We start from the raw sequence: 26,015 nt of genomic DNA on the forward strand, positions 1-26,015 counted from the left end.
CTCCCTCTCCCTCTGCTGCTTCTGCCAAATAAAGAAATAAATCTTAAAAAAAAAAAAAAGAGAGAGAGAAAAAAAAACAAACAAAAAATCCTGTGGTAATTTGGAAAAGCAGCAACCAAAAATGGATATATTTCTAATTATATATATATTTGTGTTTCTTCTACTTTGTTTCTTGATTATTTTAGACAGCTTTATCTAGTTTATGGTTTGGTTTTGATTTTTCAAAGATGCAACTCCTATATTTATTCATTGATTCTGCCACTATTTTTTCCAGCTCAGTAATTTCGGAGAAACTGATTCAACCTTTGCTTTGCATACAAATAGAATCATATCCTATGTATCCTGCCATGATTTGCTTTGTTCCCCTCAAAATTGTGTTCCTGAGATTTTTTTCCATGTTCTTATAGTAGAGGCAGTTTCTTCCTTTACACAGGTTTCTAGCATTCATGGAATGCATCCACAAAGAATTCATCCATTATCTACCTGAGCGGTATTTGGTATTTCCAGTGTCTGTGTGTCCATTTGCTTTTACTTCTAGAAAATGTGCTGCTGCAAACATTCTTATTTCATGTCCTGGGGCTGAGGGGCTCATTTTCTCTAGGGCATATCAAGGAAGCAGGGTATCTGGGATTATTTATGAGATAATACAAACTGTTTTCCAAGATGGCTGTACAAATTTATATTTCCACCAGCAATGCCGAAGAGTTCTGATTACTGTAAACCTTTGCCAACACTATCTTTAAGGCGTCTTTTGATAAACAGCAGACCCTGGTTTTACATGAGTCAAATTTATCCAAGTTTTTCCCCGTATGTTGTACCCTCTTTTTATGTCTTAAGAACTCCTTCTTTACCTAAGATACTGTAATTTTTTCTTATTTCTTTTTTCTTTTTAAGATTTTATTTGGCAGAGAGAGAAAGAGAGAGAGACAGCGAGAGAGGGAAAATCAGTGTGTACACACATATGTGTGCACAAACCCATTCAGGCAAACTTCAGACTTTTGGTAGAATAACCTTAAATCTATGGGTCAGAAGGATTATTTATCCTTGAGGGAGATTTCCATTTTCTGATTTTAAAACCAAGGAATTTTTTTTTTGTAGGGGGAGGGGTTTGATATCCAATCATTTTTCCCAGGATGTGTGTTTACGTGTTTTTTGACAACAGTTTTTCCTGGTATAGAGGGCCACATTTTTGATGTACAGGATCATATTTTCTTTCATTTCAGGGGAGTTTTCTATCACATCCTTGAAAATAGACCATTTTCTTCCTACATTATTCTCTACTTCAGGGAACACCAATTATCAACACATATAACCTCCAATTTCTGGCTTCATATATATTACAGCCTCTTTTGACATCATTTCTTCATCTTCTCTGCTCTATTTTGCTCATTTTCCTAAGAATCTCCCCATGTTACTGTTTTGACTGGTACCCATGTTGATTCTCTGCTGCTCTATTTCTAATTTATAAATTAATCCCATAATGTAGCTATTTTTACTGAAGGTCTTTTTTTAAATTGGCTTAGCAATATCCTCTTTTAATTTACACTATCTTTTTATTCTTTTCCTTTGTGTATTTAATCACCTTAAATCTGACAGTTCCCAGCATCTCCTATAGAAAATGTTCTTCTTTCATATACACATGTTCTTCTGGAATGGTCACTTTACCTGCAATAATTATATATTTTCTCTTTTTTTTCTAGGCTTTTTTCTTTAAAGACCTTATTTATTTATTTGAGAGAAAGAGCACAAGGCGGGGGGAGAAGGGGTTGGGCAGAGGAAGAAGCAGAAGAAGCAGGCTCCCCGCTGAGTGGGGAGCCCAGCATGGGACTGATCCCAGGATGGTGAAGATCATGACCTGAGCCCTGAGCAGTGGGCAGATACTCAACCAACTGAGCCACCCAGGTGTCCTGGCCTTTTTTTTTTTTTTTTAATAGTTGCATGTTTCTTTCACCGTGCACATATTTATTCAAAACTTCCATAGTAGCTGTTGATTATGCCTCCCCAACACCTCCTACGCTGCTTTTGGGATGTGTAGTGCTCTGCTCTATGAGGGGGCTGTGGTTGTTTTAAACCAATTAGAGCCTTCCTATGTCATCTGTCAGAGTTATTGGTCACAGGCATATGTCCGGTAATTGACACTGAACCCAATCTGTGCCAGTTTGTTCTGAGAAAAATGTTTCCTGGAGGTTTCATCTCTACAACGTTTCTCACAATTCTGAGAAAGCTACTAGTCCACAGCCATATCCTTTCTTCTAAAGAATTGTGTGTATGTGAAGTCTGGAATTACTGAAGCCATTTTGCTGCTATGAGGGAAGATTTACAGCTGACACTCCAAAAGTGAAACTGTCTTTGATGACAGAGTTGTACCCCAAAAACAAATCCAGAAACCTAGCCCATCATCTATGGATTTTACAGCTAATAAGCCAATAAATTATTTTGATTGCTTCAGTCTGTTAGAAATAGGGTTTCTGTCATTTACAACACAAGTGTCCAAACTGATGTAATGGTTCCTTGTAGGGATGTGGGTAAATTGTCCTCACAGCAATCCCCACCTTCTCTTGGTCCTGTCTATACACTGCTATTATCAGGGGCTCTAAATGAAGGTTTGTGTCCTACATGCCACTTTGTATTATGTTTTAAAAAATACTGGACCTGTTTTTTGTGTGTATATGTGCATGCATGTTTTTACTGAATATTATCTATCCTGTATGAAAATGTATACAGTCTTAAGATAGTATCATCTGTCATCTTCCCCACTCAGCTAGAGAAAAAAAAAACAAAATGCCTTCATCTAATCCACAGCTGAGCTGAGCTGAGACTGGATTTCAATTTTAGTAAGCTTCAATTTACTCTCTTCCCTCTGCCCCCACTGTTCTGGGGTACAGCCTCCGAGAGATCCTGACCGAAAGCCTGGGATTAGGGCTCTTCTTCAACATATCCTAAACCCTATTTTCTTCCTTCTCCTTGAGGTTATGAAGATGCCAACAACTCCACATTAACTGTCAGTACATTTTTGCTTTGCTTCTTAAGTTCTAACCCTGAGCAACTTAAGAATTTAGCAAGTTCCGGGGCACCTGGGTGGCTCAGGGGGTTAAAGCCTCTGCCTTCGGCTCAGGTCATGATCTCAGGGTCCTGGGATCGAGCCCCGCATCGGGCTCTCTGCTCTGCGAGGAGCCTGCTTCCCTCTCTCTCTGCCTGCCTCTCTGCCTACTTGTGATCTCTCTCTGTCAAATAAATAAATAAAATCTTTATTAAAAAAAAAAAAAGAATTTAGCAAGTTCCTGGGGCACCTGGGTGGCTCAGTCAGTTAAGCATCCAACACTTGATTTTGGCTCAGGTCATGATCTCAGGGTCAGGAGATCTGGCTCTGAGTCAGGCTCCACACTTAAAAGTGGGGAGTCTGCTTGAGATTCTCTCTCTCCCTCTACCACAGCCCGTCCCCCTGCTTTCTTTCTCTCAGTAAATAAATAAATAAATCTTTCTTTTGTGTGTGTGTGTGTGTGTGTGTGTGTGTGTTTCTTTTTGAGATTTTAACACGTTCCAAAACAAACAAAAAACTGAGTCAGGCTTACTTCTTTGTGCTTTTCTTTACTTCAGGAACTTGGACCTTCAAGTCCTGGCTGCTCTAACAGCCCTGAAATCTGAGCTTTGCCTCTCCAGCCCCACATGATTGCCAAAGCTTTGCCAGCTCCTGTGTCTCTTAGTAAGAGCTGCCCCAGATTCTCAAGCACAGAACTCACAGCAAGAATCAGCTGATTTCCGGAAGGGACAAATGAAGTATAAGATGCTATTCCCTCTCTCCCTAATCATGTCCCTCAAATACCAGCTGGTTCTCACCGCCTCCTTCAAACAATTATTTATTGTATTGTATCTGATTTTCTAGTTACTTTCAGTGGGAATGTTTGGTTGATGCCAGCAGCCCTGTCACACCTGGAAGTGCAAGACCCAACTCTAAACTTCTCAGAACCTCTACTTTTTTTTTTTTTTGCCTCATTTACTTTTCTAGACTTATCTCTCACTACTCTTGGCTTCAGCAGCACACCTAAAAATTGTAGAACACATAATCATACAAATTTAGAACTAAAGAAAATGATTATCTGACTCAAGTCTCTTATTTTCCAAATGAGGAAGCTTGAGGCCCCAAAAGATTGTGTGTCTTAACTCAGACCACATCGTACAACTGAACTCAAACCCAGGTCTTCTTGGCTCTGTACAGGAGCTAGCAGAGCAAGGTCAAGAGCAAAGCAGAATTGAGAATGGCAATTCTCAATGGCTTCACATCAAGAAGAAATATTTCAATTCCGTTTCCCCAGTGAGTCAGATCTGTTGCTTTCTAACACACACCTCTACTGACAACACACTTGTCTTCTAGCATAAACTATGATTTTTCCCCAGTTATTAATTATAACTGTCATTCCTGAGCACAGAGCCAGGGGTAATCATCATACTGAAAAGTAAGCCGCTTCTTACACCAAGAATGAGGGAAACTGGAAGACATCTATAAACTACCTTCCAACCTATTTTAGTCAAAGAAATATGTATCTCTCATATTTGATAGCCAAGCCTGTAGGGGGTCAAGATGGTCATATAATTTATTGTCTAAATGGGACAGTTTTTGAGAGAGATAGTGGATGCTATTAATAATTACAGCAGGACAACAAGCATATACCTATCCAGATCTGGGCACCCTCATCACCAGATAATTTATCCCTGACTTACAAAACCAGTTCTTTATCTTTTTTTTTTTTTAAGATTTTATTTATTTAGTTAGTTTAGAGAGGAAGAAAGAGAGAGAAAGTGGTGGAGGGGGGCAGCACAGGGAGATGGTGAAGAGAATCTCAAGCAGATTCCCCACTGAGCATGCAGTCCAACACGGGGCTCAATCTCCTGACCCCAAGATCATGACTTGAGCTGAAATCAAGAGTTGAATGTTTCACCCACCGAGCTGTCCAAGTGCCCCAAAACCAGACCTTTTCTAATACTTCCTTCAGGGTTCTAATCACTTTCGTATGTGGGAAAGAATTATTCATTGTCAGAGAATGCATTCCTTTAAATTAATAGAGTTTATTTTTTTAGAGAAGTTTTATGTTACAGAAAAAAATGAGCAGAAAGTGCACAGAGTTCCAATACACTCCCTGATCCTCCAATTTGTTTTCCCCTATTATTAACATCATGCACCGGTGTGGTGCATTTGTTATCATTGTTGAACCAATAAGGATACATTTTTAATTAAAGTCCGTAGTTGACATTGTAATTTACTGCTTGTGTTTGTACATTCTATGAGTTTTGATAAATGTATAATGTCATTTATCAAGCATTGCAGTACCACACAGAAGAGTTTCACTGACCTAAAAATCCCGTATTCCCTCTATTCGTTCTCCCTCCCTCCCGCTAAGCCCCTGGCAACCCCTAATGTTTTTACTGTCTCCACAGTTTTGCTTTTTCCAGAATGTCATATAGTTGGAATTATATAGTATGTAGCTTTTTCAAATTGGCTTCTTTCCAGTCATTTGTTTTTAAAATTTTAAATCTTTGGTGTTAAGTGGAATCTCATCATAATGAAAAAAGTAGAGGGCATTTCAAATGAGATCATAGGATTTAAAGTTTTCTGTGCAAAAACTTAGGGAGAGTAGAAGTATTTTCTAAACAAAGAATAAAAATGTGTAAGACAAAAATAAATGAAATAAAAAGACAAATCACAAATTAGAAGATATTTATAATCCTTACCGCTAAAAACAGATTATAATTCAGAATATATAAAACTACCATGAATCAATAAGGAAAAGACAAGTAACGCAATAGAAACAAAGGTATCAGGAAAGGGCAAAGGTATCAGGAAACACATGCAAAAGAAGCATGACTTGTTGATAAAATACTTGAAATTTTTCAACTTCACTAAAAGCAAGGACATAAATGTTCAACAATGAAAACACGATTTCATACTCATTTGGTTGACAAAATGAATAGCCTAGTAATACTATGAAAATAAGCACATTGGAATATGGAAATTTTGGTAAGAGTGCAAATTGGTACCACCATGTTGGTTAAACAATTCGGAATTCCCTTGGAAGGGTATTGGTGCACATACCTTAAAACCCAGAACTTACTCTTCTTACATACCTACCTTAAAGTCTCTCAAGTGTATGGAAAAGGAGACGTACTAAGGGTATTTACTGTAGCAATGTTTGTGACAGAAAAAAGCACAAACACCCAAGCTGTCTCAATTAGGAAATGTGATGTGGCTTATTCATGCAATGAAATATTGAACAAAAGTGTAATGAATGAATTAAATCCTCACACCATGATGTAAAAATGAAGAAAAAACAAGTTGCCAATTAAAACATATGGCATAATGCTCCCACCCTCAACACACAGACTTATATACATAAGTTTTTAAACCCAAATAATATAGTTATTATGAAAGACATTAAAAGATATAGAACAATTAGAAATAATCTATTACACTTCAGAATAATTAAGGAATAAGAAGAAAAAAGGAATGAAACCAAAAACCTTAGACATAAATATTGCATAGTATTAACGGATGAATTTAAAGATGGAAAAGTGAAGTGAATTTTGCAAAATATTAATAATTTACTTAAATTGACAGTTGATATATTGATATCTATTATTTTCTGTACATTATTTCTTGTTAATTTGGTATGTCTCATATTTAAAGGATTTTGAAAGGTCTAACCTCTCTTCCCCTTATACCCCCTGCTAGAACTGCATTGTAATGCATTGTACAATTGGATACACAAAGATAACAGAATATTATTCAGAAAAAAAAAAAAGAACAGTTGTGAGATCTCAAGTCCTAGCTCTTATACTTGTTGGACACAAAGCCCTTGAGCAAGTCACTCCACAGTTAACTTCCTCACCTATAAAATGGGGACATAATACTACTAATAATATTAATATCTACTTTAGAATGTTGGCAGAATCAAGTAAAAAGATAAATGTGTAAACATTTAGTAAGCTAAAAGTCAGACATAAACACTGATTTTCGTTATTGCTCTTATAAGACAGAATTAAATTGCTTGATTGCACCTTTTTATTTCTTCTGCCTGCATTCTGGTGGAGATGTTTATGATTGAAGAAGTGACAAAAATAAATAACAGAATAAAGAAAAATTAAATTAAAAAGGGATATGTAATTTACAAACTATAACTATAACATGATTCTATGTTACATATAATATCTAATATGACGTATGTAATATAATAGGTATATATATAATACAAAGAAAAATTATCAAGGGCCTATTTATTTTTAAAATTTCAGACAAGTTTAAGATTCTCTCACATATACCTTGCAAAAATTGCCAACTATTGTTACTATGTAACATACAAATCTTTGGAAAATAAACAGAAAACATTTTCTGCGTTTAACTTGGTTCTTTTTATTTTTTAATTTAAAATAATATTGCAAAAACTTTATTTCTAAAATTTTTTCAGCTGTGATTAGATTTTCATTGTTTATACCTCACAATGCATGCATGCTGTAACATTTTGAAAATATACATAAATACAAATAAAAAAGTACAATAACCTAAAATTACAATTATTCCTTGTAGTACGTCAGATATAAGTTATGGACCAAAATAAGAGTTGTGGTAGAAATTAAAAAAATCAAAAACTCAATTGATTGAACAAGGACTGTTGAAAGAGCAAGGTATTAGCACTACATTCACTTGCTTTACCTCATGTATTTTTCTTCAGATCTCCACTTCCACTGCTTCCTTTTGGCACCCTCTAGGGCAACAACATCAAAAGGTAGGCATGTAGACTCCAGGGATTCCTATGATGATTCCCTGGGCTGTGGGAAGAAAATACTAGATTGTCCTATTTTTTACCCAAAGCTAGAGAAAAGACTGAGCTTTACTTTTATATAATATACAAATTTATTCTGTACCCTCTCTTGGTCTGCATATCAGATGTTCACACATCATGTCAGATTGGCAAAGAAATCTTGCAGAAAGAGTGAGCGTTCTACAACACGGAAGGGTTGGCATTGTGATACTAACATTTTTATTTGCTTTCAACTTACCCAGCATCATAGTACTCAAGTGGATTTCCATATCATATTATCTCATTTTAACAAAAGCAGGTCTCACTGCATGACACGGGGCTTAAAAGGATTACTGCAGAAAACAAAAACGTACAAAAATTTAAAGTAATCCAAAAACACAAGCACAAGCAAACCTCAAGCAAATGGAAACATGAACCCTTCCCTATTTCTAGAACAAGGTCTTTGTGAGCGGCATGAGGAGGTATAAACAATGGACATCTAGTGACATCTGACAAAAATTCAGAAAGTTTCAAAATTATAAAGACTCTCTGAAATAAGGATTTACACCCATATCTTCCCAAGGTATGCATTTTGCTTTGAGATCCTGGTTAGTTATTGTAGAAGAGAGCATGACAGAAAAACATTGTTTTGTTTTTTTGTTTTTGTTTTTGTGGTTTTTTCCCCCATTTTTATGGCATCCTTTCTTATTTCTGTTTCTGTGTGTGTTGTATGATGCATGTAGTATATGAATCCATGAATCCATAAATGTGGCAATTAATGCCACATTTATTACATAAGTCACAAACTTACATATTGGGTGGGTTGGGTGTAAAGTCAAGAGTTTTATTCTGTATAATCAAAGTTTTTCAAGACAATTACACTTAACCACTCCCCTTGACTTACCTCTTTCCAACACATCCTGCACACGTCAAAGAGGGTGCTTTTTAAAATCAAAATAAATGAATTATCTGTTGAGTGCCCATCATATGCCAGATGCTGTGGTGATGGGTAGTGAACATTTACTGCCAGGAGGAATAAATGAATTGGCAGTGAGGGAGTGTGAGAGGTGAAGAGATAGATGAGTTTTGGAGTCTCAGTAATTTGCATCTTGGTTCTAGCAATAAGCAAAAAGTGGTCTCAATAACATCAGCATAGTGAAAATTAAATAAATGTTTATTTTTAATCCATTTTAAATTGGGGCGTTATTTGGGCTAGACTTGCTGATTTTGGAGTGGAAAATGAAAAATCAATAGAGCAGTCAATAAACATTTATTGGGAACCCACTGTACAGAAGTGGACCCAAAGCACAAGAAGAGTCAAATTTTAAAATATAGATTTAAGGGCACCTGGGTGGCTCAGTTGGTTAAGCAACTGCCATCGGCTCAGATCTTGATCCCGGAGTGCTGGAATCAAGTCCCACATCAGAGTCCCTGCTCAGCAGGGAGTCCGCTTCCCCCCAACCCACAACCCTCCCCGCTCTCATGCTCTCTTTCATTCTCTGTCTCTCAAATAAATAAAATCTTTTTAAAAATAAAATAAAATATAGATTTAAAATAATATCTTTTTCTTTCTATGTTGCCGTATTCTTTTCTTCCTATTTGCCAGATAAATTGGCTGGTCTGACTTAAAACAATAATGCAGTATTTCCTACTTATCCCCTAGTTCACTTTGTTTCTCTTGTTTTGGCCTGCCAACTCATTTATTATTCATTCAGTAGTGGTTTAAGAAAGAAGAAAACAAACAGTATCTTCCTGTTATTGAGCTTAAAATCCTGTCATTTAGATGATAGTCATTAGAGATAATAAAATTATAACCCAGTCTTATAACTGTCTTGATCTGAAAAGGGGATCTTCCTTAAGTATTCAGAACCATGTCAATGGAAACTTTATTCAGCAATTATGTATTATTTCCTTTAATCTGTTGGTGTTCACTTAACCATTGTCTCAACAAATACAGACTGAGTACTTGTTATATGTCTAAACTGTTTAGACATTAGAGACAAAGCGGTGAGCAGAAGAAAGCCTCATCCTCATGGTCCCTACCTTCTGGTAGGGAAGCAGACAAATTTTGTCAGGAGATGTAATTCAGAGGTAAGTACTCTTACCATAATTCTCTAAGTTTATTTTCTTCCTTATTTTTAATTGATCTATCTTCCAACCATATTCTGCTCCATGTTTTTCCCATTTTCTATCAATTAACTATTAAAAGATTAGATGATAATAGTTGTAACTATTCCTAATGTTATTTGATTTTTATAAACCCTCTTATGCAGTAAAAATGACAAAAGTCAGAAATTTCAGGCACTACTGTCTGTCCCGAGGGATACTAGAATGTATTTGGTTCTTTAAGAGCTGTTTTCCCAGAGCCCTGCAATTCCCAAAAGGTTGGTTGCAGACTGGCCAGTTATTTTAAGAGAATAACCATCGCATGATGGAGTTTGGGTTCCTTGGTCAACAGCTCATAAAGTCTGGCAGGTTATCATGGAATCTTTCAAATATGGATGACTATACATTTACCTGGTTCTCATTTTTTTATTTTAGCCAATTACAGGAAAATCACTCAGTGTTACTCAAATATTCAGTGTCCAAATCCATCTGAAAATATAGCATACACTTTTGACTGTTCTTTCTCTTTCATCTGATGCATTTAGGGTTTTACATCAGATCTAACACTTCAACACATCTACTATATTTGACACAGGGACAGAAAGTTGGAAGCTAGCACAGTTTCTACATTTGCTCTGAAAAGGTTTATTTATCAAGTGCACCTGCGTGGCTCCATCAGTTAAGTGGCTGCTTTCGGCCACTGTCATGATCTCAGGGTCCTGGGATTGAGTGCCATGTCGGGCTCCCTACTTAGTGGGGAGTCTGCTTCTGCCTCTTCCCTCTGCTCATGCACTCTCTCTCTCAAATAAATAAATAAAATCTTTTTTTTTTAAAGGTTTATCATCAGAGAAGCCATTAAATCTTAGTATTACAAAAAACACTATTCAATCTTGCTATCCTTCCTATTGCTTAGGTTGAAATCCCAGCTGTATAGCTTACTAGCAGCATGACTTGGGCACATCACTTCCCTCAGCTTCCTCATCTGCACTATGAGGCAGATAATAGTACCCACCTGTAAGTATTGAATAAACCAGTGCATGTAAAGGGCTATGAAAAGTGCCTGGTCTATAGTATTGTAGTGCATACATTACCTCATTGGCCAGGATGCACGAGCCATTGAGGGCAAAGGTTTTTTGTTTTTTTTTTTTAAGATTTTATTTATTTATTAGTCAGAGAGAGAGAGGGAGAGCGAGCACAGGCAGACGGAGTGGCAGGCAGAGGCAGAGAGAGAAGCAGGCTCCCTGCTGAGCAAGGAGCCCAATGTGGGACTCGATCCCAGGACGCTGGGATCATGACCTCAGGCGAAGGCAGCCGCTAAACCAACTGAGCCACCTAGGCATCCCAGGGCAAAAGTTTTTATTTGCACTTTTTTCACGGATGTATCTCCAATACTACAACAGGGCCTGGCGCAGCATAGAAGTTTCACAAATATCTTGAATAAATGAATGGCAAAACATAATGCAATTACACATGTGGGCAGGTTTATCTAATGTGTGGAGCTGTAAAATGAATTGTGGTTGTGTCTCTCAAATATAACAAGGGCTGCTCAGTGTGACAGAATGGCGCCTGCTTCAGTGTGACAGCTGAGCTCCGAAGGCAGAGAGGAAAACAGCAAAAAGGATCGTGTAAAGGCTAAAGGGAAATAGTAGTCTCTCTCCCCAGTTCTGTTAGAACAGTGAAGTAAGTGCCTTGGAATACAGGAAGTAGAGAGACCAGGAGAACTGAATCTAATTGCCCCTCCCCACTATAGCAAGCCTATGCCTATTCTTGCCAGAAGCCCAGAAAATTGGTGATGACCTAAACTGATTTCAGTTTCCTGCAAGATAAGAAGTGTGTCAAGAGAAGGCTTGATGGCAGATCTAGCCCAAGAAAATCATATTGATACACATCAGCACTTTGGTGATGTCCTACCTCCCCTTTGAACACCAAGCTTCTCCACCCGCCAGTACCTGTGCTCCTCAGCACGTGTCTAGGGTTCTTTTCTTTGATGAACTCAAGACTCACCTGAGATCTACCACTCGACACAGTGAAAATCCACCTGCCCTGCATCTTACTAGATTGAATTTTCCTCAGCTTTCTGATCCATTCAGAGAATTTCACAAACTACCAGAATAAAGTAGACATGAGTGATAACAAGCTTCTGTTGATTGCAAAGGACTCAGTCACTGATGACTTGGCTTACATCAGTGATGAAAGGCTGGGAGTGAGGTCTGAACACACAGGAGGTCCTCTGTGTTAAGGGAATCCTTCCTGGACTCTCAAAGCACGCTGCACTGCCAATAATCTGGCCTTCTTAAATCATACCACCCTGTGTCTGAATATAATCAAATCAGGAGAAAAGGAAAAAGATGAACCTTACAGTCGGGATATGACCTGGGATAGTTCCGATGAGGTCTGCTGAAGAGCAAAGAGTACAGCACACATGTTTCAAGTGGACGTGTTAGAAACGATGGTGTACCATCTGAGCAAGTTTGTCCTCCTGTGAAGGGGAAAATGTACCACCACATCAGTTTTCTGGGCAGAATTTATATGGAATCTGGTGATGACGAGTTAGTTCTCCCAGTTGCATTTGTATTGGTGATAGAAAAATACAACGAAATTATTTGCTGCAACTCCTAATCCTAAGGGGAAACACTGTTGCTGAGATGTTCATCCCCACATTCAGAATGGATTAGGCACATGTGCCTGGAAATACGAACTCTCTCAGCCTAAGACACAATTCTGGCTCAAAGACAGAAAGGCCCAGTAGATGGGAGAATCACCACGACCACTTACTAAAAAGGTCAGACTCACTGGAAACCATTTCTAATCCTCAGAAGAGCCTATTTAAGTATTTTCATCCCCATTTTCCAGAGGAAGAAATGGTGGCTCCAAAAGTTAACTTACTGCCAACTGAACCCACATCTTACTAGCTCAGTGTAAAGTCACATCATTAACACCCCTCCCACCTAATTCAGATGATATGAGGATAAAGCAAGATAACACCGGTAAAAACACTTGGAAAATTAAACTGCTATATACCCATGAGAAGCATTAGTATGTACAAACTTTTCTTGGATGGGAATAGACATTAAAATCTTGGCCATGTGCAAAATTGTTCTTAATTTAGGAAGTTGTTCAACCCTGTTTTTAGCCCCAGGATTCTATGCTTCTATGTATGAGGAGGAAAATGAAATATAGTCATGCAAGAGGCTATTTCTTTAATTTTCTGGATTGTCACATTCATTCAGCATGAAATTTTCTACAGAAAGTCAATTTTGGAAAGTTCCAAACTTAATTAGATCTTGCAGTTGTGATCTTCATTATAATTATCAAATACTGAAGAGCTAATAAAGGATCAACCTCTGGGCTGCAGAATAACCTAATCTATTCATACCTCAGTGACGTCCTGAATTAGAACTGGGGGCTGATGAACTCCAGTGTGCCAGCCAACCAACCATAGTTAGCAAATTGCAATACACAACTGAGCCTTGATCAGACCAAGATGAATACATGATATGTAAAATAATCCAATAAAGTTTATCAATAATACATGGGCAATTCAGATGAGACATACAGTGGTGTAGCAAGTCTAATTAAGAGCATTTCTATGATAAACTGAAGCCCTATCTCCTGCTATCATGCAATTATTCATTTGAGTCTATTGTTACTAGAACAATGAGCAGTGAGCATTTCCTTATTAGTGATCCTTCTTCCTGATACTGGCAATTTAACCAAATAATACATCGCACCCTTTTAATATTCCAAAGGGTATTTCAATGCCCAGACAGTTTCCTTAATGTAGATTCTGTCGGAGACAGAGTGGTAAATTCCGGATCATTTGTTTTGTTTTTTGTTCTATTTTATATATATATATATATATATATATATATATATATATATATATATTTTTTTTTTTTTAAGATTATTGCAGATACTTCTCAGAAGCATTCTGTAACTTTTTTTGGCTAACAACATCTTAAAAATAAATTTTACCACAACAGAGCCGTGATTCTTGCCGAGATTCTACCACAAACTTCATTAAATCCTTCAGGTCCTTAGCACCTTGATTTAGTATCACCTCTGCAGTTATCTCCCAGACTTTTCCCCCCCAATTCTTAATGTTTAAAAGCCAAGGAAGTAACCCCAAAATTGCACAGTAAACATTGTAACTGGACTAAATCTAAGAATGTATATTAGTGGAAACTTAGATTCCAATTTGGGGGGAAACTTTGAAGATTGGAAAAGGGCTGGGTTAAAAAAAAATCACAATTATTTTAAAATTTACCTTTTCACCTTTAGAGGTATAAACTTCACATCTGGAAAAACTAAGTCCTTTGAATAAGCCATTGAGTTGTGTTTGTTCTAAGTGTTTTTCTAACTGTAAAACAAGTAAACTGAATTATCTCTAATATAGGTGGACTTAAATGGTCAAGCCAGGAGCAACTCCTTAATACTTTATCCTTCTGAGAGGTGAGTAGGAAGAAGAGGCACTTTCTTTGTACATGGAATAGAAAAAAATACTGTGTCTGAATTGTTTGCTCCTATGCCACAGATATAGTTTGTTTTGTGTTGCTTGTATTTGTCTGTCTGCTTGTTAGAAGTATACTTTGGGGGGGGGGGGCGGAAATCATTGAAAAGTTGCTTGCAGGAGCTAGAGAAAGAAGAAAATACTAAAAAGTCTTTGTGAAAAAATTTTCAGATGTTCAACAACAGTATTACTTTGGGTCCAAGAAAAAAAACATGCCTCAGATCCAGGTGGAAGACTGTTCTCCCACATCCATACAAAATCCAGTATGTATACTACCCTGAGGAACCAAGCTTTGAAAGAAAGGAATAAAGCATCCTTGGCATGGACACTGGCCATCTCCTGAAAGTTGTATCAGAAATGGCAATATAAATAAATAAATAAATAATAAATAAATAAATAAATCTGCTTCTGCTACTTTTGAGATAAGATGACCTTGGCCAAGGGCAGATTTAGTAGGAGTGGAAGAATATGGCAGATCCCTAAGGTTGCAGTCAGCCATGGTGGCTTAAAACCAAACATGAAGGGCAATATGGGAACTTATCTAAATGAAAAGGTGAGATTTTGTTCATAGGAGATACTAGAATCAGGCAATACATCTACTTGGGTTTTGAAGTGATTGTAACTTGGCCCTGAAAGCTAGTTGTAATCTTAATGGGTAATCATAGGCAGGTTTCATCAATGATTCCAAAGCAGATTTTCTAGCCAATCTTTATGTGTATTTACTTGAGTAAATTCCAAAAGATGGCTGATCTGTTAAGCCAAAACATTTTTTTATCTAGCATCAATTTCTCCCAAAGTGTGAATTTCAAACTACAGTTTAAGTGCTTCTCAGAGAATGTCCTTTTCATTAATTTAAAGGTGTTTTACTCTTCTTATAAATAGACCATGAAAACAATTATTTTGTTCTATTCAGCCAAACTGATCTGCTTGCAATTTCCTGAACCGAAATAACATTTTTTACTCTTGCTGGAAAGAATGGTTTTCCTTTTCTTCCTTGTATATCCAAGCCTGTTATGTCTACTTTAAAATTTGACCTATTTAATAAAAAACCCAGTACCAACTCATGATAAATTCCTTTTGTCTCCTCATAACTCATTCCTTTATTCATTCAGTATTTATTTTAGTGAAGATGACAATGTGCCAAATGTTCATTAGGCACTCACTGATGCTTTTGGATTGTCAGTTATCTTGCTATATGTCTGACTTTCGTTCCTTTCAGCTAGATTATAACCTGTGTTTCACCTATCTTTGCTCATTGTTTTAGTACCTAACTTCTCAGAAACAGGAATACTTCAACAAAGTTATGATGGATTTGACTCCGATTTCAGTCTTCAGGTAAAAGAAAATGGAAACTTAACTATTTTTCTTTAACAAGGGTTAGAAGACAATACTTACCATTGATTGAATGCTTCTTGTATATCAATGTCTTTTCATAAGTGATCTCTAATCCTTGTGGCAGTCCACCAACATAAAATTTTGCTAGCCCCAATGTGTCTAGGAGGGAAGAGATTCTAGAAGAAAATACATTACTTTGGGTTTCGCTTCTGGCCCGTTAGAGAACTGGCTCTGGAATCTAGGCCTACATGATTCTTAAAAATCAAGAAGATTCTCAACTATGGAGAGATTCTGTCTCTGCAGTTGTTACCATGACAGTTTCATATAGATGAACCAAGGGAAATACATCTTAATGTCATTTGGAAAATGTCAACTTTGTCCAATTCTTTCTGTTCTTTTGTCTTTTTACATTTCCTTAGCTAATATTCCAATGAGATGTATCTTTTTTAGAAAACTGAAAGCCACAAAACAATAAGTATAACTCTCAGGATGTAAAATAAAACCACTGAATAAAAGAAAAAAATGTTAATAAAAAAAGAGAAAACTTTCTTTAATCAGTGAATACATGCTAAATAATGGAATGTTTTCTATATTGCTTGCCGTAAATTTATTCAAGACAATCATACACATCAAAATATTGTATCTAGGTTATAATGACTGGATTTGTTATAATTGTTTTGCAACTGCAAAAACATAGGAAATCATTTTATATAATCAAGGTGTATACATTGAAAAGAAGTGAGATGCTAAATTGATTTTCAAAGTAGCTGCTGCTCTTCATATATAACACAGTAATAAGATGAAGATTAACAATTAAGTAAGAATTTTACCAATATAAAATAATTCTTAATTATTTGTGGTGGAGCATTTGTAATTACAGATCATTGTTTTTAATGAGTTCCTTTATAAATGGAAAGTTTTCAAATGATTTCTCTAACTGTTGCCAATATCTGCAGAAAGTTGACCATAGGGCTTCAATGCCTCAAAAGATCCAAGAAGAATGACATAAATGATAAAGTGTTAGTATCCAAATCTATAAAGAATTTATCAAACTCAACACCCAAAAAATAAATAATCCAGTTAAGAAATGGGCAGAAGACGCAAATAGACATTATTCCAAAGACATACAGATGATGAACAGACACATGAAAAGATGATCAACATATCAAGGTAATACAAATCAAAACCATAAGATAACACCTCACACCTGTCAGAATGGCTAAATTTAACAACATAGAAAACAGCAGATATGTGTGAAGGTGCAGAAAAAGGAGAATCCTCTTACACTATTGGTGGGAATGCAAACTGGTGCAGCCATTCTGGAAAAGAGTATGGAGTTTCCTCAAAAAGTTGAAGATAGAACAACCCTATGACCCAGCAATTTGCACTACTAGGTATTTACCCAGAGGATACAAAAATACTGATTCAAAAGGGCACATGCACCCTGAAGTTTGTAGCAGCATTATCAACAACAGCTAAATTGTGGAAAGAATCCAAACATCCACCAATTGGGGAATGGATAAAGAAGTGGCATATTACTCAGCCATCAAAAATGATGAAATCTTGCCACCTGCAATGATATAGATGGAGATAGAATGTATTATGCTAAGAAAATTAAGCCAGCCAGAGAAAGTCAAATACCATATGATTTCACTCATATGTGGAATTTAAGAAACAAAACAGATGAACATAAGAGAAGGGGGGGGTGGAGAGGAAGACCATAGAAGACTCTTAACTATAGAGAACAAGCTGAGGGTTGCTGGAGGGGAGGTGGGTTGGGGAATGGGCTAAATGGGTGATAGATGTTAAGGAGGGCATTTGTGATGAGCATTAGATGTTATATGTAAGTGACAAATCACTAAATTGTACTCCTGAAACCAACAGGAAACCAATATTATGCTATATGTCAACTAACTAGAATTTAAATAAAAACTTGAAACAAACAAACAACAAATCTAAGAAGAGATGGGATCTATCAGGTATATGCTTGGTGAGGGGGAAAAGGGAAATGATCTGCAGTCCCCCATCACAGCATCTAGAGAGGCACAGAGAACTTGGCTCTATCTGAATAATTCAGGTTTTCTATTGAAGGACTCTGACTCAGTGGGTAAAACTAGGAAATAAGTACCTCAAGGTCAATGATCCCAAAATGAAGGAAGAAGTCAGTAGCATATTAGAATTAACTGGGGAGACTGGGGACATTTTACTAAGCTATTCTTTGTTCTCCAGAGATTCTGATACTCCTACTTCCCTGCCAGTCGCTATTCATCAGTAGCTATTTATTGTCATAGTGATTCACTATTCTTAAATTCTGGTATGTTACAGATGAAAAAGTTATAGCTGGTAATTACTAGTCTAGTCACTAGGGAAATGTGTAGCCAAATGAGTGCCATGGGTAATAGTATCCAGGTTGCAGAAAATCATGCTGATTTAAGGTAGGACTATAACCTTAGTCCATCCCCTATGAAGGAGGAATTGACAAAAGTAACAGGACACCAGACCCAGAATGAGAAGACTTGGGCAAGGATCAATTCCCAACAGTTTGTTTCTCAGGAGACAAAAGGTTTTAGAAGAAAGACTGAGGGTCAGAGGCAGACTCAGGACAACATGTAATTCCCAATTCACCAAATGCTGGAAACGTGCCCTATAATATATTTCTGAAATTGTTTGTAGAGAATTAAATATAACTGATTCTGTAAATTGGGATAGCTGAGAAGGGTTGGGGGAGGAAGAACTTAAAGATAAACAACATAAAGGCTTGATCATGATCATTACTATGACAACATAAAATCTCTGGGGAGCAAAATATTTTTGTAAAAATGTATGAGAGTCAAGAAAATAATGTTTGCTCTCATTATTTCTATACGAAACTTCCCTGAAGTCCCAGGCACTGAAGAAAGATAAGGTAAAATGGAAATAATTATCAGGATTCAAAGGAAAAACAAAATTATTCTCTACAGGCAATAGGATTTTCTATATAGCAAATCAGAGACACTCTGGAGATAAATGGTGAGAAATAATAAGAGAATTCAACAATGCTACTAGATATAAGATAAACACACAAAGAACAGCTGCATTCCTGAATACTTGCAACAACTAATAAGAAATATTCCATTCATTAAAGAAAGAATTACCATTAGGTATGTAAAGGAAAAAATACGCAAAAAAAACGTGGAAAACATGTATGGAGGAAATTAGTTCAAGAAGATAGGTTTAAATAAATGGAGCTATTTATCTATACTATCATAAACATGCCAACTCTTCCCAAATTAATCTGAAAATTCAACCAAAAATTCCAAAAAGGGGTATCATAGATTTTTAAGAACACAAAAAAGCCAAGAAATGTTTGAAGAATAATATTAGAGACAGCTGAGGACTCATTCTACCTTATGTAAAGACTTACCATTAAGCCACAATAATTTGGTAAGGTAGTTTGGGCACAGATGTAGATTAACTAAGCCAACAACATAGAAATTGCAGCAAAACAAACTATACAGAGTTGAACAGTGCTCCCCTAAGAACCTCAGAATATAAACTTATTTGGAAATAGCCAGCAGATGTAAATAGTCAAAATGAGGGCATACTGGACTGGGCTGGGACCTAAGCCAATGACCAGTGTTTCTACCAGAAGGTCATGTGAGGACAGGAGACAGTCAGGAGAGAATGCCACGTGATGATGGAGGCAGAAATTGCAGTGATGCATCTACACAAAATGCCAAGATTGCTGGCATACACCAGAAGTTAGGGAGAAATGAGGAAGTATCCTCCTCCAGAACCTTAGAGATAACATGGCCCTACCAACACCTTGATTTAGGTGTTTAGGTCACCCCCACAACTGAGATAATATATTTCTTTGTTTTAAGCCATGTAGTTTGTGATAATTTGTTTTGGCAACCCTGGGAAATTAAAACACAAGCAATCATATATATCAGATATTTATACAGGGCTGTCACATTCCATAGCTCCAGGGGACAGCATTTACATTATATTCTATGTGCTCTAAGGCTGTGCCATTCACATAGCATATGATATGAATGGTGCCCCCTGGAGTTGTGCAGAGCAACAGCTCTCTTTATGTAGGACAGAGGAGTCAGTACAAATTATTGTGGAAAAGACCAACTTTGAAATGCTAGGTGCCAGAATGAGGGCTAGGCATGTGGAAAAAAATAAAGTCAGAACCTGATCTCACTTTATATAAAACAAACAAAAAAGCCAAAAACAATTCTAGACAGAGTGATGGTCTCTCTAAACTTTATCCTTGGTAAGGTTTGAAAAAATGTAAATTAAAAAAATATATATTAAAATAACCTTATACCATTGAGTTTGAAAATTATTTTTTTTAAAGATTTTATTTATCCATTTGACAAACAGAGACAGAGATCACAAGTAGGCAGAGAGACAGGCGGTGGGTGGGGGAGAGCAGGCTCCCTGTTGAGCAGAGCCCAATATGGGGCTCAATCCCAGGACCCTGAGATCATGACCTGAGCCGAAGGCAGAGGCTTAAACAACTGAGCCACCCAGGTGCCCCTGAAAATTATTTCTTAAACAAAACACAAGAAAACCCAAAACATTGTTTTGATAAGTTTGAGTATATTGAAATTAAAAATTTCTGTATGACAAATAACATCATGAACAAAGTGAAAATACAAGCAACAAAACAGAAGACATTTGCATTATGTATTCCTTATCAAAGAGTATATCCAAAATAGTTAAAGAACCATAAATCAGTAAGAAAAGGTAAATAAGTCAAAAGAAAAAAATTAGCAAAATGTATGAGCAGGTAAGTGGAGAAAAGACACCATGTTTATGAAAAAATGTTAAGTATTTTTTATGTTCAATAAAACTACTCTACAATCCAGCAATCCCACTACTGGCTACTTACCCGAAAAATACAAAAACATTAATTCAAAGGCGAAAAATACAAAAACATTAATTCAAAGGGATACATGCACCCTTATGTTTATTGCAACAATATCTACAATAGTCAATTATAGGAACAGCCCAAGTGTCCATCAATAGATGAATGGGTGAAGAAGATGTGAGATAGATAGATAGATAGATAGATATTTAATGTGATATATCACATTTATTATCTAATATATAATAATATATAATAGAATAAGTACATCATAAAATATTACTCAACAATAAAAAAGAATGAAATCTTGCCATTTGCAATGACATAGATGGAGCCAGAGAGTGTAGTGCTAAACAAAATAAGTCAGAGAAAGACAAACACCCTATGATTTCACTTATATGTGGAATTTAAGAAACAAAACAAAAGAGCAAAGATTAAAGAGAGAAAGAGAGAGAAAGACCAACCAAAAAAACAAACTCTTAAGTCTAGAGAAAAAACTGATGGTTATCAGAAGGAGGGGGGTGGGGGGAGGGGTGAAATAGGTGATGAGGATTAAGGAGTGCACTCCTGATGAGCACAGGGTGATGCATGGAACTGTTGAATCACTGTATTATACACCTGAAACTAATGTAACACTGCATGTTAACTATACGGAAATTAAAATTTGAAAACTTTAAAAAATAAAATAAATTTACAAAACACATTTTTAAGTTTAAGGAAACACACATTTAAATACATGAAATTCTATTTCATATCCTGAAGATTAAGAACAATTAAGATGTCTGATAAGACTAATAATTTGCTAGAATAAGGAAACATGCAAATTCTCATACATTGTAGTGTATGCTATTTTTATCACTACAACACTTTGTGAGGCCATTTGGCAATCTCTGGTAAAGTTAAAGAAGTGCATTGCCTATTATCAACAAATCCAGTTTTAGGAGATCCTAGAGGAACTTGAACAGGGGCATAAGCAATCATGTAGAAGGAATTCATTGTGTGTCACTTGTAATGGGAAAATACTATAAATAATCTGAATGGACATCCGTAAGGGAGTGGATAAATTTATAATTGAATATTTATGTATTGTATGCTTACACAATTATTATGTATTTATAAATGAACTAGAACTATACTTACATGGAAAAGATCTCTAAAGAATAATAATAATTGATTTTTTAAAGGATACTGTAAGACATTCATACTGTATAGCATCACTACATAAAACATTAAATCTTACAAAATAATACTAAACACTGAAAAATATGCATTGTTTCTGGATAAATACATTATGTTTTAACGATATAAAATGGACTGGAAGGATTCATACTAACTTTAGGATAATATTCATCTATAAGGAAGATGAGCAAGGAATGAGATGAGGTGCCTTTAATTAGATATGTAGTATTTTGATTATATTTTTAAAATCTAAAGTAAATATAAAGAATATTAACATTTATAAACTCTGGCATTAGGCAGTACATGGATATCTGATTTATCATTTTCTAGTCTTTTAGTATGGTTGAAATATTTGGTAAACAAAATAGAGACAAAGAAAGAAAGGAAAAGGAGAAAGAGGAGGCAAGAAGAAAAGGAGGGAGGAAAGTGGATATGGTCTTTGGACACAGACAGCTCTGCAAGCTAATTGTGGCAATGTGGTTTAGTAGAAGGAGCTTGGCTGTGGGCTCAAGTAGACTCAATTCTAGGTCCTTTCAACTTTCAATTATCCTAGAACTCCATTTACCTACCTCTAAGATGGACAGATAAAATGTAACTAACCATGTTCTGTGAAGACTGTTGGGGAGGTATGTAAAATGCCCTATACAGTGTCCACCAAGCACACAGAGTGCTCCCTGAATAATGCAGCCTCCTCTCTCTTCTTTTTAGCAGTGGGAAACAATAAAGTCTGCAGAAAGTATACCACCTTAATTCACTGGATGGAACTGAATTCCTCCTTCTGATGCAGTCTTTTTTTTTCTTTTTCATCACAGTAAAAGTAATTTTGAAAAGAGATTAAATGCCTTTGGCATGAACAAAGATGCAGACTATAGAGAAAATTGTAGGGCTTCAGCTTCCACCAAAGGATCCATTATAAAGGTAGGTGAGAAGTTCCCATGGCTCCGCATTTCAGCTCAAGTCACTTATTTAAGGAGATCATGGCACAGGCCCTTCACCCTTGGTTGTTAACGACCTTACTTTGAAGTACTGAATGGAACACGCAGTAGGGTCAATTGCAGACTCAATGACAAGAATTAAAGCACAAAGCTCCCTAATGAGATCTGTGCTTATTCCTTGTGGTTCAAGGAACACGGTGGTTAATAGTTTACAGTCTACAGGGTCAAACCCCTTGCAGAAGCTGAGTTAACTTAGGCATTCCCTGGGCTGTATAAACAACACTGTCTGTAGTAGAAAGCTTGACCCTCCTTTTATCATGCCAGGAAATTCTTGGAATGTAGCCACTGTCTGATATTTATGGTTCCAGAAGCATTTGACTCTGAAAAGTCTCTAATTCTGGAAAATGGCTGCTTGTCAGTTGTGAATACACAAGCAGTGGGGGGGGGGAGTCACCTCTTAGAAGGAGAGCAAGGACAAAAGGAACAGCTTGTGAGGCCAGAAGTGTGGCAAGAATGTCTATACCTATAGAGGAAGTGTATCTGCATGTTTAATACATACATACCAAAGTCCTGTATGTGGATTTCCACAAAGAGAAACTACAATAGTAAAACGTGCTTAAACATATAATTTTGTTTAATTTACCTTTTGTCTATATAAAAAAAATTGTGGCTTACAATATTTAGCAAAATAGTAGAATAAAACAGTCTAAACTTACATAAGCTTCTGTCCCTGTGTAAACTTATTTTTTTTTTTTGAGCTCTTAGAACTGAAAGGAGCCTTGAGAGGTCCTTTCATCTATTTCTCTCTTCTTTGCACTAACAGGGATATTCAGGGCAACCCAGGCAATTGTTCACCTTATTGTTTAAAAAAAAGAAAGAAAGAAAGAAAGAAAAAAAGATTTTTAAAACTTCCTTGGATATACATATCTCCATGTCTAAAAAAAAGAAAGAGAAAAAAAATCCTCTATTCTGAAATTCATTACCAATCCTTTCTAAAGGATTTTTAAATTAAGCATAGAGAATCCCATAAGATACCTAATAACTGAATCAGAGGTAGTGGTTTCATACATTTTCCAAACATCTTGTCTCCAAGGTAACCTGTTCCTTCCTGTCAGGCTGGAGGGCTAGAGAGAAGTGAGAAGATGGAAACATGATGAAGTCACATCCAAGGATGAGGTGGCCACTGGCTGATGGATCGATTCCTACAAGAATAAAACAATTCATAGAAATCAATGTCACCGGCCCACATGTGCATCTCACAACTGCTGCTGCGCTGGAGATGAGCTGCAAACACTGCATTCTTTTCTCAGTAACACTAGCGTCCAATAGTCAGATACTACCTTTAAGCCTGACCTCCATAAAGGGAAAGGGGGGATGCCCCTGAACTCCATAATAAAAAGTCACCCAGAGATCTTCAGCAGGTTATTCCGGTCTACAAAATCTAGGCAGGTGATGAAGAAATCAGAGGCACCTTGGTAGAAATTGAGTAAGGGACAGACTGGGCTAGAAAGAGAGAGATAGATACAGAAATCCCAAAAATGTGGAGGTGCTGGGAAACGAGAGATAAGGGAGCAAACCTGAGCACCCTGCTCCTGCACCTGCAGGGTTGGTGTCTTTTTTTATGATAATCACTTGTGACCAACAAAGAATAACCAGACCCTAAAATGGAAGTAAGCCATTGAAGGTGTGATCACTAGTCCCTGTTCTATGGTGTTACCAATAGAGATGCTAAAAGAATTTAAGTTCCCAGGTTAGCTTTCTATTGAAGACTAACTTTAAATGCCCTAGTAGGGTCCAGCGTTTTCTGTATCCTTGTTTAAACTTTTATCTCTTTACTCACTGTCCTTTGTCCACACTATTCATTCTTCGACTCCTTGAGACAAGAATCTAGCTCTCCCGCTTCAAAATAACTGGTATTTTGCTAGGAGTTTCTGGTATTATTCAAGGAAATGTGAAATCTCCTTTCCAAGAGTATTTGAAAATATCCAACTACACAGAAATGGTGTCACCTGGGAAGTGGCCCAAGTTTGAACAGTAGAGATTCGTTATTATAGGCCTGTTCAAGGTGGAACCCCCCAAACTTGGCCCGGTGTCACACATTCTGCACTTTTGGCGTGTTAAAAGACCCAAGCAGGGTTTGTAATAAAAGGAAACTTAGTTCTCCGCCCAATGGGACCCAGCAATTAATGAATTTACACATGGTGGTCCTTTCCTGCTTCAAGTCGGTTTCCACTACCACCCCTGTGTCTGCTTCCTAACATCTTAATCCTATCTACAATACCATCAGCACACCAGTCTGAGGGGAGTTAGGGCGTCCTGGAGCCAACTGGCCTGAAGAGACAGAATACTCAATAATACCAGTTTCTGTTTCCTGAGCAGCCAGTATATCCCTAATACTGGGCATTAGGCTGCATGCCAGTATTTAAAGAAGATCCTAATAAGGAAGCATTAACATTATACTTTTTTTTTTTTTAAGATTTTATTTATTTATTTGAGAGAGAGAGAGAGAGCAAGCAAGCACGGGGTGTAGCAAAGGGAGAGAGAACAAGCCGACTTTGAGCTGAATGTGGAGCTGGATTCAGGGCTCGATCCCACAACCCTGGTATCATGACCTGAGCTGAAATCAACAGTCAGTTGCTTAACCGACTGAGTCACCCAGGCTCCCCTAGTATTATTTTCATTTCAAGAAGAAGGAAACTTAGACTTAGAGAAGCTAATTTATTTAAGGATATGCAGTGAATAAGAAGAGCTGGGAATCCAACGTTGGGAGTATTACCTTCAAGTTCATATTCTTAATACCATGTTCTACTGCCTATATTTAATAAGACTTCACCATGGGCTAGATATGGAAAGTTGTGCCAAAATCTCTCTGAATCGTGACCTTTTTATGCGTAAAATGTCTCTTCCTTTCTTCAAGAGAATTTTAAGAAGTCTGTGTAAGACACCCGCGCTACTTACTGTGCTATGGAACTCGGACTGGATCCTGGCGGAAGAACCAAGCGGCACTGGGAGACTTTGGAGCATTGGATGTTTATTTAACAGGGGTGGGCTCAGAGAGTGTTGCTCTCCAAAGGTCTGAGCCCTGAGCATAAGCAGGGAGGGAAATTTATATCTTTCTACTTCTGCATACTTGGTACTTTCCGTGCACGCGGGAAACGGGGTAGGAAAGAACCCGGAAGGCCTTTGAGACAGGGACTGGAACTCCCTTGCTAGTTTGGTCGGCCATCTTAGAGTATGGTTTTTCCCTATCAACTGGAAGTAATAAGTGTACAAAGTAGGAGGGGGAAAGGTAGAAAGAAAGG

At 36.9% G+C, this 26,015-nt stretch overlaps 1 long non-coding RNA gene across 2 annotated transcripts in view; it reads right to left on the bottom strand.

The window, feature by feature from the left end:
* LOC125105619 (uncharacterized) overlaps positions 1-25,810 on the bottom strand; it is a 35,605-nt gene extending 9,795 nt beyond the window's left edge. Inside the window, exons 1-3 of one of the 2 annotated variants that reach the window (XR_007128962.1) lie at positions 25,672-25,810; positions 8,050-8,143; positions 7,703-7,818 (exon numbers count right to left, since the gene is read on the bottom strand). This is a non-coding gene — a long non-coding RNA (uncharacterized LOC125105619). The remainder of the gene's footprint in view (positions 1-7,702; positions 7,819-8,049; positions 8,144-25,671) is intronic. The other variant, XR_007128963.1, reaches the window with a different exon arrangement.
* Between the last annotated feature and the right edge of the window lie 205 nt (positions 25,811-26,015).

Source organism: Lutra lutra, chromosome 7 (genome assembly GCF_902655055.1).
Source record: "Lutra lutra chromosome 7, mLutLut1.2, whole genome shotgun sequence".
In the NCBI taxonomy this organism is placed as follows: domain Eukaryota; kingdom Metazoa; phylum Chordata; class Mammalia; order Carnivora; family Mustelidae; genus Lutra; species Lutra lutra.